General features: G+C 34.8%; 1 protein-coding gene across 1 annotated transcript in view; it reads left to right on the top strand.

Moving 5' to 3' along the window:
- PCDH11X (protocadherin 11 X-linked) overlaps nucleotides 1–17,363 on the top strand; it is an 808,894-nt gene that overhangs the window by 388,369 nt on the left and 403,162 nt on the right. The window lies entirely within an intron of this gene.

Below are 17,363 nucleotides of genomic sequence, written 5' to 3'. Positions count from 1 at the left end.
CTATGCTTGGCTGAGAAACCTTTTAAGAATTCAAGTCAGATCATGTCACTCCACTGTTAAAACTTTTCAAAAGTTTTGCCATCTCAGAGTAAATGTCAATGTATTTATAATAGTCTAAAAAAACCTTACAATATGACAGGCCTTGTGATCCTTCTCTGAATCTTATGCTTCTGTTCTCCTTGATCATTCTGCTCCTGCCATGCTGGCTTCCTTGTTATTCAGTGGACACACCACATACAGCAAACAAGCCCTTATGTCAGAAACATTGATTTTGCAGTTATGTCTGCCTGAGACATGGCTTGTCGTTTTGCCCATTCCTGCTCAATGTCAGCTCCTTGATGAGTCCTTTCTTGATCACTCTATGTAAAATAGCAACCCCACTCTCCAGAAATTTCTATCCCCCATCTTCATGTTAAAGTTTTTCCACAGCACTGGACATTATATAATAAACTGTATATTTTATTTATTTATTTTTTTGCCTTTTACACTCCATTAGAATATAATCTCAGGAGGGCAATTTTTAAGGTTTTAGTCATAACTGTAGCCCCAGCATGTGGGACAGTGTATAACAAATAGTATGCGCTCAGTAAATATTTATTGAATAAATGAGTGAATGACTGTATGAGAACCCTTGTCTTTTGTCCCATGCAATTCACTAGTGACCAAATGTCATGAGATTTTATATAGTTTTGAGCTTTGGTGAAAATGTAGATACTGCCAAAGTCACTGACTTTACTTAGATCCTCACATGTCTTCATTTATCACTAGCCAATCATTTCAAGAGTGTGGTTGCAATTTAAAATGTTTTGCATCTACAATAAAATGGAAAGACATCTTATGTCATGCATTGGAAAAATTAGTATTGTTAAAATGAACATACTACCCAAAGTGATCTAAAGATTCAATGCAGTCCTTACCAAAATACAAATGAAATTCTTTATAGAAATAGAAAAAAAAAAAAGCAATCTTAAAATTTGTAAGGAACCACAAAAGACCTTGACTAACCAAAGCAATCTTGAATAAAAAGAATAAAGCTGGAGGCATTAGATGACCTGACTTCAAAATATACTACAAAGCTGTAGTAACCAAAAGAGTATGGTACTGTCATAAAAACAGATGCATAAACCAAGAGAACATAATAGAGAACCGAAAAATAAATCCACATATATACAGCCAACTAATTTTCAACAGAGGCACCAAGAATATTACTAAGGAAAGAATAGTGTCTTCAATAAATGGTGCTGGGGCCTGGCAGAGTGGCTCATGCCTATAATCCTGGCACTTTGGAAGGCCTACGAGGAAGGATCACTTAAGGCCAGGAGTTCAAGACCAGCCTGGAAAACAAAGCAAAACCTCCTCTCTACAACAACAATAATAATAAATAAATAAACCGGGAATAGTAATAATATAATATATAGTATAAATAAGCTGGAACAAGGCCGGGCGTGGTGGCTCAAGCCTGTAATCCCAGTACTTTGGGAGGCCGAGACGGGCAGATCACGAGGTCAGGAGATCGAGACCATCCTGGCTAACACAGTGAAACCTCATCTCTACTAAAAAATACAAAAAACTAGCCCGGCGAGGTGGCGGGCGCCTGTAGTCCCAGCTACTCGAGAGGCTGAGGCAGGAGAATGGCATAAACTCGAGAGGTGGAGCTTGCAGTGAGCCGAGATCACGCCACTGCACTCCAGCCTGGGTGACAGAGTGAGACTCCGTCTCAAATAAATAAATGAATGAATAAATAAATAAATAAATAAATAAATAAATAAATAAGCTGGAACAAAATAAGCTTTCTCCCAGATAACTCATTGCAATCTTCCAGATAATTCAGAAAAATCTCGCCACCTCAAAATTCTTAATTTAGTCATATCTGCAGAGTCCCTTTTGCTATGTAATTTAACATATTCACAATATGATATCACTCAGGCTATTTTATTGCCTGTGCCTGTAGTTCCAGCTACATGGGGGGCTAAGGCAGGAGAATTACTTGAGACCAAGGGTTCGAGACTGCATTAAGGTATGATTGCACCACTGCACTACAGCCTGGATGACAGAGCTAGACCCTGTGTCTAAAAAATTAAAAATTTAAATAAATAAGTAAATAAATAGTGCTGGGAAAACTGTATGTCCTTATCCAGGAGAAATGAAACTACACTCATATATTGCCATATCAAAATGAATTCAAGACTTAAATGTCAGATTCAAAACTACAAAACAATTATAAGAAGACATAAGGGAAATGCTTCAAAGCATTGGTCTGGGAAAAGATTTCATAGATAAGACCTCAAAAGCACAGGCCACAAAGCAAAAATAGAAGTATGGGATTATAGCAAACTAAAAGTCTTCTGCAAAGCAAAAGAAACAATCAACAGACTGAAGAGGAAGCCTGCAGAATGAAATAAAATATTTGCAAACTGTTCACCAATGAGAGACTAATACCCAGAATATACAAGAAACTCAAACAACTCAATAGTGGAAAAGAAATAATCCAATTAAAAATGGGTAAGTGACTTGGGAAATGACATACAAATGGCCAACAAGTATATGAAAAAATGTGCAACATCACAAATCATCAGGGAAATCCAAATCAAAATCACAATGAGAAACAATTTTACCCTAAGTAGAATGCCTATTAAAGAAAAGAAAAAAAAAAAAAAAAACACAAAATAGCAAATGCTGGCAAGGATGAAGAGATTGGAAACTTTTATAGGCTTTTGGTAGAAATGTAAGCCATTATGGAAAACAGTTTGGAGGTTCCTCAAAAAAGTACAATAAAACAACTATATGATTCGGCAATCTCACTACTGGGTATATATCCAAAGGAAAGGAAATCAGTATATTGAAGAGATGTCTGAATCTCGTGTTTATTATAGCACTATACATGATAGGTAAGACATAGAATCAAAGTAAGTGTCTATCAACAAATGAATGGATAAAGAAAATGTCGTATATATACAGAATTTAATACTATTCAGCCATAAAAATGAATGAAATCCTATCATTCCTGGAAACATGGATGAGCCTGGAGGACATTATGTTAGGTGAAATAAGCCAGGCACAGAAATAGGCACATATGAGAGCATGTTCTCATTCATATATGGGAGCAAACCAAGTTGATCTCATAGAAGAGAGTAGTGGTTTTAGCTGGACGTAGTGGCTTATGCCTGTAATCCCAGCACTTTGGGAGGCCAAGGTGGGTGCATCACCTGAGGTCGGGAGTTCCAGACCAGCCTGACCAACATGGAGAAACCCATCTCTACTAAAAATACAAAATTAGCCGGGTGTGGTGGCACGCACCTATAATCCCAGCTACTCAGGAGGCTGAGGCAGGAGAACAGCTTGAGCCCAGGAAGCGGAGGTTGCGGTGAGCTGAGATTGTGCCATTGCACTCCAGCCTAGGCAACAAGAGCAAAACTCCATCTCAAACAAACAAAAAAGAATAGTTGTTTCTAGAAGCTGGTATTGTTGAAGGCGAATATAGCCAGAGACACAAAATTACAGATAGATAGGAGGAATAAGTTCTAGCTTTCATAGCACTGTAGGGTGACTATAGTTAACAATAATTTATTGTATATTTTTAAAGAGCTAAAAGAGAGAGTTTTGAATGTTCGCAACACAAAGAAATAATAAACATTGAAGGTCATGAGTATACTAATTGCCCTGATTTGAACATTATATGTAGTTTGTATCAATATATCACACTGTTCCCCATAAATTATGTGTCAACTAAAATGTTAAATACAAAGCATTTTGTGTCTAACCTATTTACTTATGTATTTCAAAATATCAGTGGCTTGAATTCAATGTAGCTTTTCAATGTGGTGTATTAGCTTCCTATTGCTGTTGCTGTAACATATGCAGCAAACCTAGTTGCTCAAAACAACAAAAAATCACTATTTTATAGTTCTGGAGTCAGACATCCAAAATCAGCCTAATGAGGCTAAAATTAAGGTGTCGACAGGGCTACATTCCTTCTGTAGGCTCTAGAGGTGAATCTGTTTTCTTGCCTTTTCCAGATTTTAGAGGCTACCCGCAGTCCTGGGCTCAAGGCCACATCAATCTGACCTCCCCTCATACCTTCTCTGACTTTCATTCCTTCCTCTTTCCTTACAAGGACCCTTGTGATTACATTGCAATTTCCCAGATAACTCAGAATTCTCTTGCCACGTCAAGATTCTTAATTTAGTCACATCTACAGAGCCCTTTTTTTTGATAATTTAATATATTCACAAAATCAATAGTTAGGATGTGGACAGTTTTTGAGGGGGGTTATTATTCTGCCTGTCACAGAGGGTTGAATTTTAAATGGAATGAATTTAACGTAGGGACAGGAATCTGTGTCAAAAAGAGAAATAATTCCCAAGGTAATATATAGATCTTAATATGAGAAAATTACTACGTTTTTCTGTTGTTTATAATTCTATCAATGCTGCTGAAATAACAGATGCTGCAAACTAGTCTGAAAGTTCAGATTTTCGTTTAACAAAGAAAGAAATGCAAAATTTTCTGAAAATTTGATTTAGAGCACTACCAAGTCTTTATTAAATACCATAATTAGATTATTTCTACCCTGGGATGAAGGTTCAAGTGACTTTTATTTGCTGTAAACCTTGGCTAATCCTGAATGTAAACATGATGGTATTTGTTCTTTGTGTCATCACAGACCTGAAAATCTTCTGTAGTGAGTTTTATACTCAGTAAAGATAGGAAACCAAAGATTAGGACTTCAATGAACTGCCTAGGGAGGGTAAAACTTACATGTGAGAACTGATTGCATAAAGTATTTGAGAAGCCTAGGAGCCCAAACATCTGACTGAGAGGATTTTACCTCCTTTCAAGGATGAGGTTCATCTTCATCTCTACCCATTGAAGAGAATAGGAATTCCTAGAACCTATGTGGCAGAGATCAAAAAAGCTGTGACTTAGGTATCATGAATGGAGTAATTGGGGAAGTGATAAGGCAAGACTGTGGGGAGCTCTTCTCCCAGTTTCTTCTGCATAATTCTTTCTTCTTGCTAAGCTCTTTTCTCATTGGTCTGTTCCAGCCTCTACATTTCATTCATTTATTCCATTAGGCTAATGTATTAGGTCTTCACTAGTGCAAATTCAGCTGAGGAGGAATTAGCATAATAAGGCATTGACAATGAGGATACATTAATCCAATTATACTGTTATTTACTAAAGAACATCTTTAGAAAATAAAGCCTACAATGTACTTGAAGTAATTGTAGGAAAAGAAAACTTATCTTGAAGATCTGCTAAGGGAGAACAAGTCCAAATGGGGTACTAAAATGAAGAGAATTTTGGGCATCCATTCAAGCAGTTTTTGTTGTGATTAGAAGAAAACAACATTATTGAAAGAAAGTAGAGCATATTGCATAGGAGGAGGGCATCGTCTTCCAATTTTCTCCCTTTATTTAATTCATTCCTCATATTTGGCCATGAGACAGGGTAGATGAGATGAAACACAAAAGAATTCTGAGAATATTAAAAGTCTTTAAAGTGAAGCATCTTTGCAAATCTCTACTCTTTCAGACAACGCACAAAGACATCAACATTTATTAAGTTTATACGTGAAAGTGATCTCAAAGATGATTCCAAAGGGACTGATTTTATGACAGTACAAGGGAAAAAATTGAAAACCTCCCTTTGTGATAATATGTGTCTTCAGTGCAATCACAGATTTATGTGACTTTTACCATGATTGTATATACTTGGAATATAATTTAGTATAGTCAAATTTGATTAGCATAAAGTCATAGATGTAAGCAAACTTTAATCTAGTGACATGACTGAAATTCTAAAACCTGTGGGCAGTCTATATATTAATATAAATTAATATTTGTATTTTTTCAACTTTTATTTTAAGTTCTAGGGTACATGTGCAGGATGCGCAGCTTTCTTACATAGGTAAACATGTGCCATGGTGGTTTGCTGCACAGATCAACCCATCCCCTAAATATTAAGCCCAGCATCCATTAGCTGTTCTTCCTGATGCTCTCCCTCCCCCACCCCCATCACAGGCCCCAGGGTGTGTTATTCCCCCCCGTGTGTCCATGTGTTTTCATTGTTCAGCTTCCATTTATAAGTAAGAACATGTGGTGTATGGTTTTCTGTTCCTGCATAAGTTTGCTGAGGATAACAGCTTGCAGCTTGATCCATGTCCTTGCAAAGGACATGATCTTGTTCCTTTTTATGGCTGCACAGTCTTCCATGGCATGTATGTACCATACCACATTTTCTTTATGCATTCTATCATTGATGGACATTTGAGTTGATTCCATGTCTTTGCTATTGTGAACAGTGCTGCAATGAACATACATGTGCATGTATCTTTAACATAGGATGGTATATATTCTTTTGGGTATATACCCAGTAATGGGATTGCTGGATCAAATGGTATTTCTGGTTCTAAAATTTTGAGGAATTGCCATACTGTCTTCCACAATAGTTAAACTAATTTACACTCCTACCAACAGTGTAAAATCATTCCTTTTTCTGTGCAAACTCGCCAGCATCTATTTTTTCTTGATTTTTTAATAATCACCATTGTAACTGGCATGAAGTGGTATCTCACTGTGGTTTTGCTTTGCATTTCTCTAGTGATCAGTGATGTTGAGCTTTTCTGCCTATGTTTGCTGGCCACAAGAATGTCTTCTTTTGAGAAGTGTCTGTTCATGTCCTTTGCCCAATTCTTAATGGGGTTGTTTGTTTTTGTCTTGATTATTTCCTTAAGTTCCTTATAGACTCTGGATATCAGACCTTTGTCAGATAGATAGATTGCAAAAATGTTCTCCCATTCTGTAGGTTGTTTCTTCACTCAGATAATAGTTTCTTTTGCTTTGCAGAAGCTCTTTAGTTTAATTAGATCCCATTTGTCAATTTTTGCTTTTTTTGCAGTTGCTTTTGATGTTTTCATCGTGAAATCTTTGCCTGTCCTTATGTCCTGAATGGTATTGTCTAGATTTTCTTCTAGGGTTTTTTATAGTTTTGGGTTTTACGTGTAAGTCTTTAATCCATCTTGTGTTAATTTTTATATTAGATGTAAGGAAGAGGGATCTAGTTTCAGTTTTCTGCATATGGCCAGCCAGTTCTCCCAGCACCATTTATTACATAGGAATTATTTCTCCATTGCTTGCTTTTGTCAGGTTTGTCAAAGAGCAGATGGTTGTACATGTGCAGTCTTATTTCTGGGTTCTCTATTCTGTTCCATTGGTTTATGTGTCTGTTTACTACGTGAAATAAACGGTTTAAGAAATAGTAGCTTAAAACTTTTTCTACAAATTTTATTTCTGTAGTCACTTCACTCCAGGCAGTGCTTTAATATAATCATAATGCATATTCTGGAGGTTCTTACTTCAAAACAATTTCAACATTCTTATCTTTCTCATCAGTCTCAATATTCTTCCTATGCAGGTATATAACGGGAAAGTGTTTTGTTTCTTTTAAAACAAAATTTCAATGAGTCTACGAAATAAATAAATAAATATTTTTGGGGTACATTTGATGGGAAATAATAATATAGAATAATCACAACTTACTGGTTAATGAAATTTCTCTCAGAAGTATAGATCATTCACTTTTTCATTTTTTAGCTAGTCTTTAGAGATTACTTATTGTAAAATCTGACATGAAATAAACTGAAGAGCTTTTCATCCAGTTTTTCAAGTTTAGAGAATCTAGTATAAAGAGGACCTGATCGTTGTTGCTATTTCACTGACGATTTTGTTATCTTTGATTATAATGTAATAATATACAACTCTTTCCCAATGCCCTAATACAAAAATAACCAGTGTTAATTTTCTATGTTTGTATAAGTTAATGCTAATTGTAAAATTCCATTTTCTTTTCTTTTCTTTTTTTTTTTTTTTGAGATGGCTTCTCGCTCTGTCGCCCGGGCTAGAGTGCAGTGGCCGGATCTCAGCTCACTGCAAGCTCCGCCTCCCGGGTTTATGCCATTCTCCTGCCTCAGCCTCCTGAGTAGCTGGGACTACAGTCGCCCCCGACCTTGCCCGACTAGTTTTTTTTTTTTTTTTTTGTATTTTTTTTAGTAGAGACGGGGTTTCACCATGTTAGCCAGGATGGTCTCGATCTCCTGACCTCTTGATCCGCCCGTCTCGGCCTCCCAAAGTGCTGGGATTACAGGCTTGAGCCACCGCGCCTGGCCAAATTCCATTTTCATACTTGTTTGTTATTCATTTTGTTTTGGTCAAGATAAATTTGCTCTAATTAAGCTAACATGGATTCTATTTTGTTGTTTTCATTGAAACTGGAATATTATCCCTTTCCCTTACTATGCTTCTAAATTCAATAGATAATTGCTCAAGGTTAAAATGCAGTTATATTTCATATCATCTTTTTAATCTAGATTTATTTCCAGTCATATTTCAGACAACTGACTTATTTCTTTTCCTAATTATATTTGTTTACTACCTTTATTTATTTCAATTTGTTCTCTGTTTGTTCCTTTGTTCTTCATTCAAGTTCCCAGATAATTGAAGTAGATCATAGACCAATTTAGGTCAAAATATTTTCTTGGCTTATCACCTGAGATTCCTAGAAGGATCTCTTGAGAAATTAGAAATGTCATTATTATGTAAGTGGTTTTAATATAATCATAATGCGTATTCTGCAGGTTCGTACAAAAATAAATTAAATTTACCAATGGCTTAGTCTAGCATACTTTTTAATTATAGAATACATCTTAACTCCATTCAATATTTGGTTATTGACATCAACCTAGGAATTGCAGTTATTTAGGTTTGGCAGGCAATGCTAATGAATGTTTTAAAAATAATGAATTAGTGAAGTTCTTTTTGCGTTGAAAACTGAAAACTTATTTTAGTTAAGAGCTTAGTGTATTTCCATAGAATGCTTTTAATTCTGTACTCTTGAGTTTACACTTACAAAGCCAAGTTCTCATGATAACATTTAGTGCCTCTATATGGCCACGCTTATGTTGCCAAATAATTAAGCACAAATAGCATCTTCGAAGAACTCAGAAGACATACAGGACAGCAACCTCCCAGAACAGATTTCTCTCATGGACAAGAAATCTAGTGAGACTTTGGTTCTACCTAGAAACTTGATTGAAGTGAATACATAAATTTTCTGAAATGTTAACGTTTCTTCATCAAATACTCAAGGTTAGGAAGAAGTGCCTTTTTATGGCTTACGATATGGATTTTGATATGAGTCATAATTTTTTTAATGAAGGAGAACCATTCTGTCTCCTTGCCCCACACTTGAGCTTAATGTTCTAATATTAGGAAACAAAAAGGTTTATAATTCTTTAGTTTGTGAATTATAATTGACTTTTTAAAAAGAAAGTTAACTTATAATTGTAATAGCTGCTAACTCTCTGACAAACCTTTTTCACATCACTGGAAAGCATAAAAGACAAAACTATAAGTTCATGATTTCATTCTCTTTTTATTTTTTTTAGTTTTTAATTAATTAATTTATTTATTTATTTATTTATTTTTGAGATGGAACCTCGCTCTGTCACCAGGCTGGAGTGCAGTGGTGTGATCTCGGCTCACTGCAACCTCCGCCTCCCAGGTTCAAGCGATTCTCCTGCCTCAGCCTCCCGAGTAACTGGGACTACGGGCGTGCGCCAACACGCCTATCAAATTTTTTTGTGTGTTTTTAGTAGAGAAGGGGTTTCACCGTGTTGGCTAGGATGGTCTTGATCTCTTGACCTTATGATCCACCCACCTCGACCTCCCAAAGTGCTAGGATTACAGGTATGAGTCACCATGCCTGGCCCCCAGGTTATACAATTATAATTCATTTATAGTTATGGGCAGACTTGTTTAATGTTTAGGAATTATCAATCCAGTTTTCTGTGTGTAATTGAAGGGAATTTTTTTTTTATTTGACATAGTTATTAGAAAGACATAGTTATTTAGCAAGCAAAATTACATATTGAAGGTAGTGAGAAAGACATTATTTTATGTGTTTGTGTTCTAGCAAATCTGAAAGATTAATCAATTTTAACCATAGTGTGGGGGATAGTAGTGGTGAATAATGTCAGTATTATTGATACACATCAGATTCTTTTCATGATGGCATCCACTTTACATACAGTAAAGTATGTATAGCTTTTTTATTTTGGTGGAGACAAGAATGATGCCAATAACCTAAACTATTATACTATACTTTACTATAATTTACTATATCGTGCTTTTCTTTGAAGGGCCTAGCTAAGTCTTTAGGAGTTTAACTTCTCCTATAGTATATTTGTCTCCATTAATAACAAAAACATTATAATTTTTGACTAATTACAACAAAATTTAGCATTTTGAGCATAAATTTAGCCAAACAATTCCTCTATATTTCTTTCCAATTTCAAAATAATACTTTTATATTTTAAATTATATATTGCCATAACAGAATAAATTACTGTATATTTTCCCATTAAAGAGATTTATGCATGAAATATTTCCAAGTGAAAGACACACTTTTAAGTGTGTGATAAACCCATGAATTATTTCTACTCTCACACTTCTTAGAAAAATTTTAAAATAAATATTTATATAAAAGTCACTCTACAGTAAGCTGCTGAATAATCAATTGATTTCAGCCTTTTGAGCTTTTCAAATTCTTACTGGAAAAAATTATTTTGATGGAATGATTTTCCCCTCCCTTAATCTTGCTCTGACATAACTGCTATATCTGAATCATACATTTAGAAAAATGTTTAATGCATTCATAGCCACCTTTAAAACACTGGACAACATTCAGAGACTAGCCCAGGCACTAATTAAATAGTATATTTTTAGGAACTTATGGTAACAGCAGTGACAGTAATTACTTTGAAAATAAGGACTAAATGAAGCTTATAGTATTGTGTTTTGTCTTTATTTGGGTCCAGTTCTTAAGAAAATAATTGAGGATCATTAGTTTGAAATAACTGTGTCTACACTGAGGAGTAATATTGAGCCATTCTCAGAGAGATAAAAATAAGAAATAATACAATGAATAAGCAAACATAAATTATTCTTTTAGGGATTTAAACATAATTTACCGATATTTGCTGATACGTTTTGATATTTAAAATATGAAAGTTCAAATTATCTAATGTTAAATAAGCTAATGGATTGAACTTGTCTACTCATAATTCGTAATTCTTCCATTGACTATTTAAAGCCCATAAATTCAATACAGCTTCATTTTTATGGCACCTATCTTAATTATTGTTCAGCAGGGATATTGAAATATGAAAATATACACAGAATTATAGTTCTGTGCTGTTTTTGTTCTTTCACATGCTAATAAGAGTATGCATTTTTAAAGTTTAGTAAACTTAAATTATAAAATGTGAGAAAATGCCTTCTTGAAATAAAATTGATTTTGATATTTCTCATCTGAGAAATAAATATTATACTTTATTTTTTTTTCAAGTAATGTCTGGAACAGCTAGAATCTCTCCCAGGTGCCCCAGGGCAGGTCATCTCATAGAGATATACAATCACTGGGTCTTGCTGTCCAGATCTGGCGGCTTGTCAGGATCAGAGCTCTGCACAGAAACGTTAAGAGATTTTGCGCTGTGAATATTTCAACCTGTCCAGATAATCTGTGTGAAAAGCATTGTTCTTCTGTGCTTCTCTGGATGACCTCTTATCCCTTTTTCACGTCATTATGTTTGCTGGGGGGAAATCCTGCTGTGCTACATCATAATAACATGTAATCTTCTTGCTCAGTTTAGCTGAGATTTAAGGAGACTCTGTTCGTAGAAACTGTTCTTTAAAGCCTGATCTATAATTTTGCAGAATCACCCTAGCAGAAGAGCAAGAGGCTTTATAAGAGCGATACAACCATTAAAACTCTTAAACGAAGATTAGTTTCAAGTTTTACAATCCGGTACCAAACCATCTGGCAAATCTCATGTCGGGTTTTGTTAAAGCCCTGAGCTTTCTAAGTGTTAATTCATCCCCCTTCTATAACATTCCCCCTTCCCTAAACACACATAGGAACACACACTTGACTTGATGATTAAGATAAAAGATCTAATTAAATGCTCCAAGCTTGTTGATTTTTCCACCTGATGATTTGTTGCTCTTGACGACAATTTCTAGATAGCTCTTTGCTTTTGGCAGAACCTTTGGAATCCTTATAGATAAATGAATATATTTTTCCCAAATTATTCATCTCATTTTTTCCACGTTTCTCTTGGGTCTAACTACATCCAGAAGGAGGATCCTCATTACCTTGTGCTGACAAACCACTTCAGAGGGACTCAGATTAGTCTGGAAAATATTGGACATGCCTATGAAATAACCCAACACTATTTTACTCAAGATCTCATCATTGTAGCTATGATGATGGCAGTTATCCTAGAAAAAAATTAAATCTGAAAATAAATTTTAGTTTATATTAACCCAGCATTAAGTCAATTCTTTTTTTTTTTTTTTTTTGAGACGGAGTCTCACTCTGTCACCCAGGCTGGAGTGCAGTGGCCGGATCTCAGCTCACTGCAAGCTCCACCTCCCAGGTTCACACCATTCTCCTGCCTCAGCCTCCCGAGTAGCTGGGACTACAGGTGCCCGCCACCTCGCCTGGCTAAATTTTTTTTTGTATTTTTTAGTAGAGACGGGGTTTCACCATGTTAGCCAGGATGGTCTCAATCTCCGGACCTGGTGATCCACCTGCCTCAGCCTCCCAAAGTGCTGGGATTACAGGCGTGAGCCACTGTGCCTGGCCAACTTTAAGTCATTTCTAAACATTCCGTCCATAGCTATCAAACTGTGCTTTGCATTTAGAAATCCATGTCTCTTGACACCAATATGTATACAAAACTCAAGACAAAACAAAAAACACACAAGGAATAAAGGAGAATTAATCATAGAACGTAAGGTGTTCCAGATTCACAATATGTGGTCTGTGCCATACTGTTCATAAACATAGCTTTACATGTCCCTTTAGTTCTGCTAAATGTGTGCCAATTTCCCCATGGAGAGGAAATATTATTAAATTATGTATTTTCTAGTCTTGCCTCATCTCTAAAAAACACAGTAAAAATTCAGTCTGTGAGTTTATATGGGAACGCTTTACTCTGCATAACTTATAAGAAAGCTTATAGTTGTTATATTTCTTCAAGCATGTAATCTATAGAGTTCTTCTAGGAAAGAAAATATCGCAATACCTGAAAATTTTGACCAAACACTAAATGTCAAACTCCAAATCTAAACCTATTTAATCCAACCTTTCTCCTTGTCTCCACCTAAAAGACATTTCATTGATTTTTAAGCAAATATAGATACATTCTATAACTTTTAAGTAGCCAATTTATTTCATACTTTCAATTGTCAATTTGACTTAAAATCTATAGTTATCCTTACTATAAGCATTAATAAATACGATTCATACCAGTTCTCAAAATTTAAGTTTTTGAGAAATCTCCAGTTTTAAAAACCAACTTTTGGATTAGAAGTTTCAACTAAATTCACACAAAAACTTATATTTACCCAAGTAAGAAGAATTTATCTCTAATCAAAAGAGGTTTCTTCCAACTAGAGATTATGTAACAATTGGAATAAGTAAAGAATAGTTAATGTCTGCCTTACCTGTTCCCAGCAGCCTCACTCATCATATTATTGTAGCAGTGGTAAATTTTTATTTTTCAGGTATATGAAAAAAATTTTTAAAAAACCTCTAAGTAACTGGAATTTATTGTTTCAACAAATTTTAGGTGCTTCATAGTACCTTACTGATGAGAACTGAGGGTCATTTCTGAATGAGAATGGAAGATTGTAAGGCCAGCATTCTCCATCACTGGCAGGGCTGCTCGGGGCCTTTCTCTTGTATTAAAGTGATATCTTCACTTAGAAAAGAGACAAGGGGAGAGAGAGGTGGATAGGGAATGACAGAGAGAGAGAAAGAATGAATCACATGGTGAATGGCTTCTGCTTCATGTTGTTAGAGAAGATAAAACCATAATAGTGCAAACCAAGAGGATAATTATAAAATGCCAAGCACTTTATTATAGTAACTCAATATCATAGAAGTATGTTATGAGGCTCATGTTATTATACTCATTTCACAGATGATGAAGCTGAGAATCATATTAAATAACTTGACAAACTTCATAAAACTGGTAGACTGTAGAGCCAGATGTAGATTGCAAAGGCTCTATCCTTTCCACTGTTGCACCATATTGTTGAGTAGATTTTAGTCTCTTTTAAATATCTATCTTTTCTTCCTTAAATATTGCATATAGAATACATCTCAACACCTCTAACAAATATAAGGCAGAAAGGCATGTCAGGAGAAAAGAAACATTAAAGAGAGTAGTAATTAACTGAGAGTTTCTCCTATTTCAGGAAACCTCTGGATTATACTCACAGCAATTAGAAAACATGTCCTGTAACATTATAAAAATTAAAAGTTGATATTGTGTCAAGGGTTTTAATGAAAATCATTAATCTACATATGTCCTGGGAAAAATAAGTATCAAGTTACACTTTATGTTTGTAAGTTTTGCCATAGTTTTGATTAATGTTATTTCCACAGTAAGGGTTATGCTTTCTTATAAGGAAATAAGAATGAAGAAAAGGTTTTATAAATGTAATCACTAGAAGCATCACCCACATACTTACATGTCTTTAGGCATATATCATCCTGCTAGATGTTGCATAGGACTCTCCAAAAAATATCTCATACGCATATTTGAGGAGACCTTTTTGGCCCTAATCTATCAGTATTTCAACCATATGGCAATAAGATAACAATAATGTATCAGTTATACCCACTTGTAGTGTTTGGTAGCTAAAATAGAGTGATGACTATGACAATTTATAATGTAACATATTTGTAAATCCTGAGATTTCCATGGTGGGTTTGATTACCCAGAAAATGATAGCATACTTACATTTCTAGTGGAAAACCTACTGCATTTGAGAAAGAAATGTAATTGCTGAATGCACCAGTGCATCTCTGGATTCTTTTTTTGCTAGATTTTGAAACAATAATGGTGAGACTGTATTCAGAAATAGCATGATCTTATTGTAAGAATGATTTTCTTACCATTAGGTTTGAGTTACAATACAATTTCTAATTGCCAGAAGAAAGGATGCTTTCCACATTTCTCCTGAAAACAATCACAAAACCAGGGGCCAGGTGAGATGGCTCACACTTGTAATCCCAGCACTTTCAGAGGCCGTGGCAAACAGATCATTTGAGCTCAGGAGTTTGAGATCAGCCCGGGCAACATGATGAAACACTGTCTCTACAAAAAAAAATATATATATATATATATATATATATATACACAAAAATTAGCCAGACATGGTGACATGCGCCTGTAGTCTCAGCTACTCAGGAGGCTGAGGTGGGAAGATCGCTTGATCCTGGGAGGTTGAGGCTGAAGTGAGCCAAGATTGTGCCACTGCATTTCAGCGCAAGTGACAGAGTGAGACTCAAAAAAAAGAAAAAAGTCACAAAACCACAGAACCAGTCTGGATTTACCTCTCCCAGAAGATTTGCAAGTAGTCAAGTTAAGGAAAGCAGTTGATGCATGAAGTTACTAAAGCTCAGATACTGTACGACACTGTCAGGAAAACATTTAAGAACAGCAAGAAGAACCGGCCAGATTTAGAAAGTTAAATCAAATTATCTTGCTTCATAAGCCTATTTTTGCAAAGCAGATGTATTTTGGGAAATGAATTTTTTTCTTTTAGGTTACCTGCATCTTATTATTTTCGTGAAAGACTGAGTCCTTTGGAAGCTGCAAATATAGTTTCCACTTATTGGAAAACTTTATTATTGTGTATATTTTGAGAAATAATTCTCACTTCTGTGAATTGGAATTTGCCTTAAAATTTTCTTACTTTTTGACAAAAAAAAAAAAATGGAATCAATAGAATTTTGAGCATTTACTCTTAATCAGTGCTTCTTATGATCCAGCCTCTTCCTATCTCCTCCATAAATAAAATAATTCAAGAAAATTACCGGTAATTTTTAATCTATAGAATTTCTAGATTCTAAAAGGTGGGAAATAATATAAAGCTATCCGTTTTCTCTCACATATGTCTATTTCTTTACACAACATCACCAATGAAACAATGTATTTGTGCTTGAAGCGTTAATGCAATTTTAAACAAAGTCAACTTTCCTTCCAATGTCTAAGCCATTACCAAGTAATCTCTAACATAGGAATAATAATAAGATCCAATATCTATCCTTCCTTCTCTTAGAAGTTATTATTTTTTATTATTAGCAATAATGCCAGTGACATTTCTCAAGACTTGTTAAGATCATTGCTAAAACACACTTCTCACTTTTTGGCACTGAGCAATATCTTAATATGAACTGAATTAAAATGTGGCTTAAATCTACAAAGACTGTGATTCTTATAAAGCATTTTACTCTTTTGTTGAAAGTTTGACATCTAATTCCATAAAAGGAAAGATCGTTTGGTTCGGTATGTGGTACATGTAAGGAAAGAGAAATGCAGATCTGCATTTTATTTCTCAGGTGTCACTGATGAACCATAGTTCATTTTCTTAAAACAGTCAAGGATAAATGTAGTTAATCACTAAGTTTTCCTGCAAGTGTCATTTCTCTCACTTGCATTACAGTTAGGTCTCAGTAATTCTGTATACTGGGGCTATTCTATTAGATGACTTCCTGGTTTTTAGTCTTATAACTATGGGATTTTGGAGGGGGTGGGGAGTGATAGAATATTAGCAGGGGTGGGGGGATTATTTTGAGTTTTTATTTTTGTACAAAACAAAGCAAAGTAATTTTTTTCTAATGTTTGAATACTGAAGCATGTTGTACAGTAGACATGTTTAGTTGCCAAATTTAAATTGGAAGATACATCCACATAGACTTATACTTTTAACCATGTAAAATAGCATCCCTGCTTAATTAAATGGACATATGAATACAGCATTATATATTAGACAGAGGGCAGCCTAGCAGACATTGAACTGCTCACAGTTGACAGAGAATGTTTAAATTAGATGCTTAAAATGTGCATGTGAAATGCAACCCAAATAAACTTGATTTTTTTTTGAAAAAGTTAAGTGTACCTTTTGGCCATTTGCATGTCTTCTTTTATGAAATGTCTGTTCATATCTTTTGCCCATTTTTAAATCAATTTTTTCTATTGAGTTGTTTGAGTTCCTTATATATTCTGGTTATTTATCCCCAAAGTTGTCAACATCACTAATCTTCAGGGAAATGCAAATAAAAACCACAATGAAACAGCATCTCATTCCACGTAAAAGGGCTATTACAAAAAGACAAAAAAAAAAAAAAAAAAAACACAGATAATGGAGAGGATGTGGAGAAAAGGGAATGCTGACACATTGGTGATGGGAATGTAAATTAATACATCCACTATGGAAAACAGTAAG

The sequence above is a fragment of the Piliocolobus tephrosceles genome, chromosome 12 (assembly GCF_002776525.5).
Source record: "Piliocolobus tephrosceles isolate RC106 chromosome 12, ASM277652v3, whole genome shotgun sequence".
NCBI classification, from domain to species: domain Eukaryota; kingdom Metazoa; phylum Chordata; class Mammalia; order Primates; family Cercopithecidae; genus Piliocolobus; species Piliocolobus tephrosceles.
This window is presented reverse-complemented; position numbering and strand designations above follow the sequence as displayed.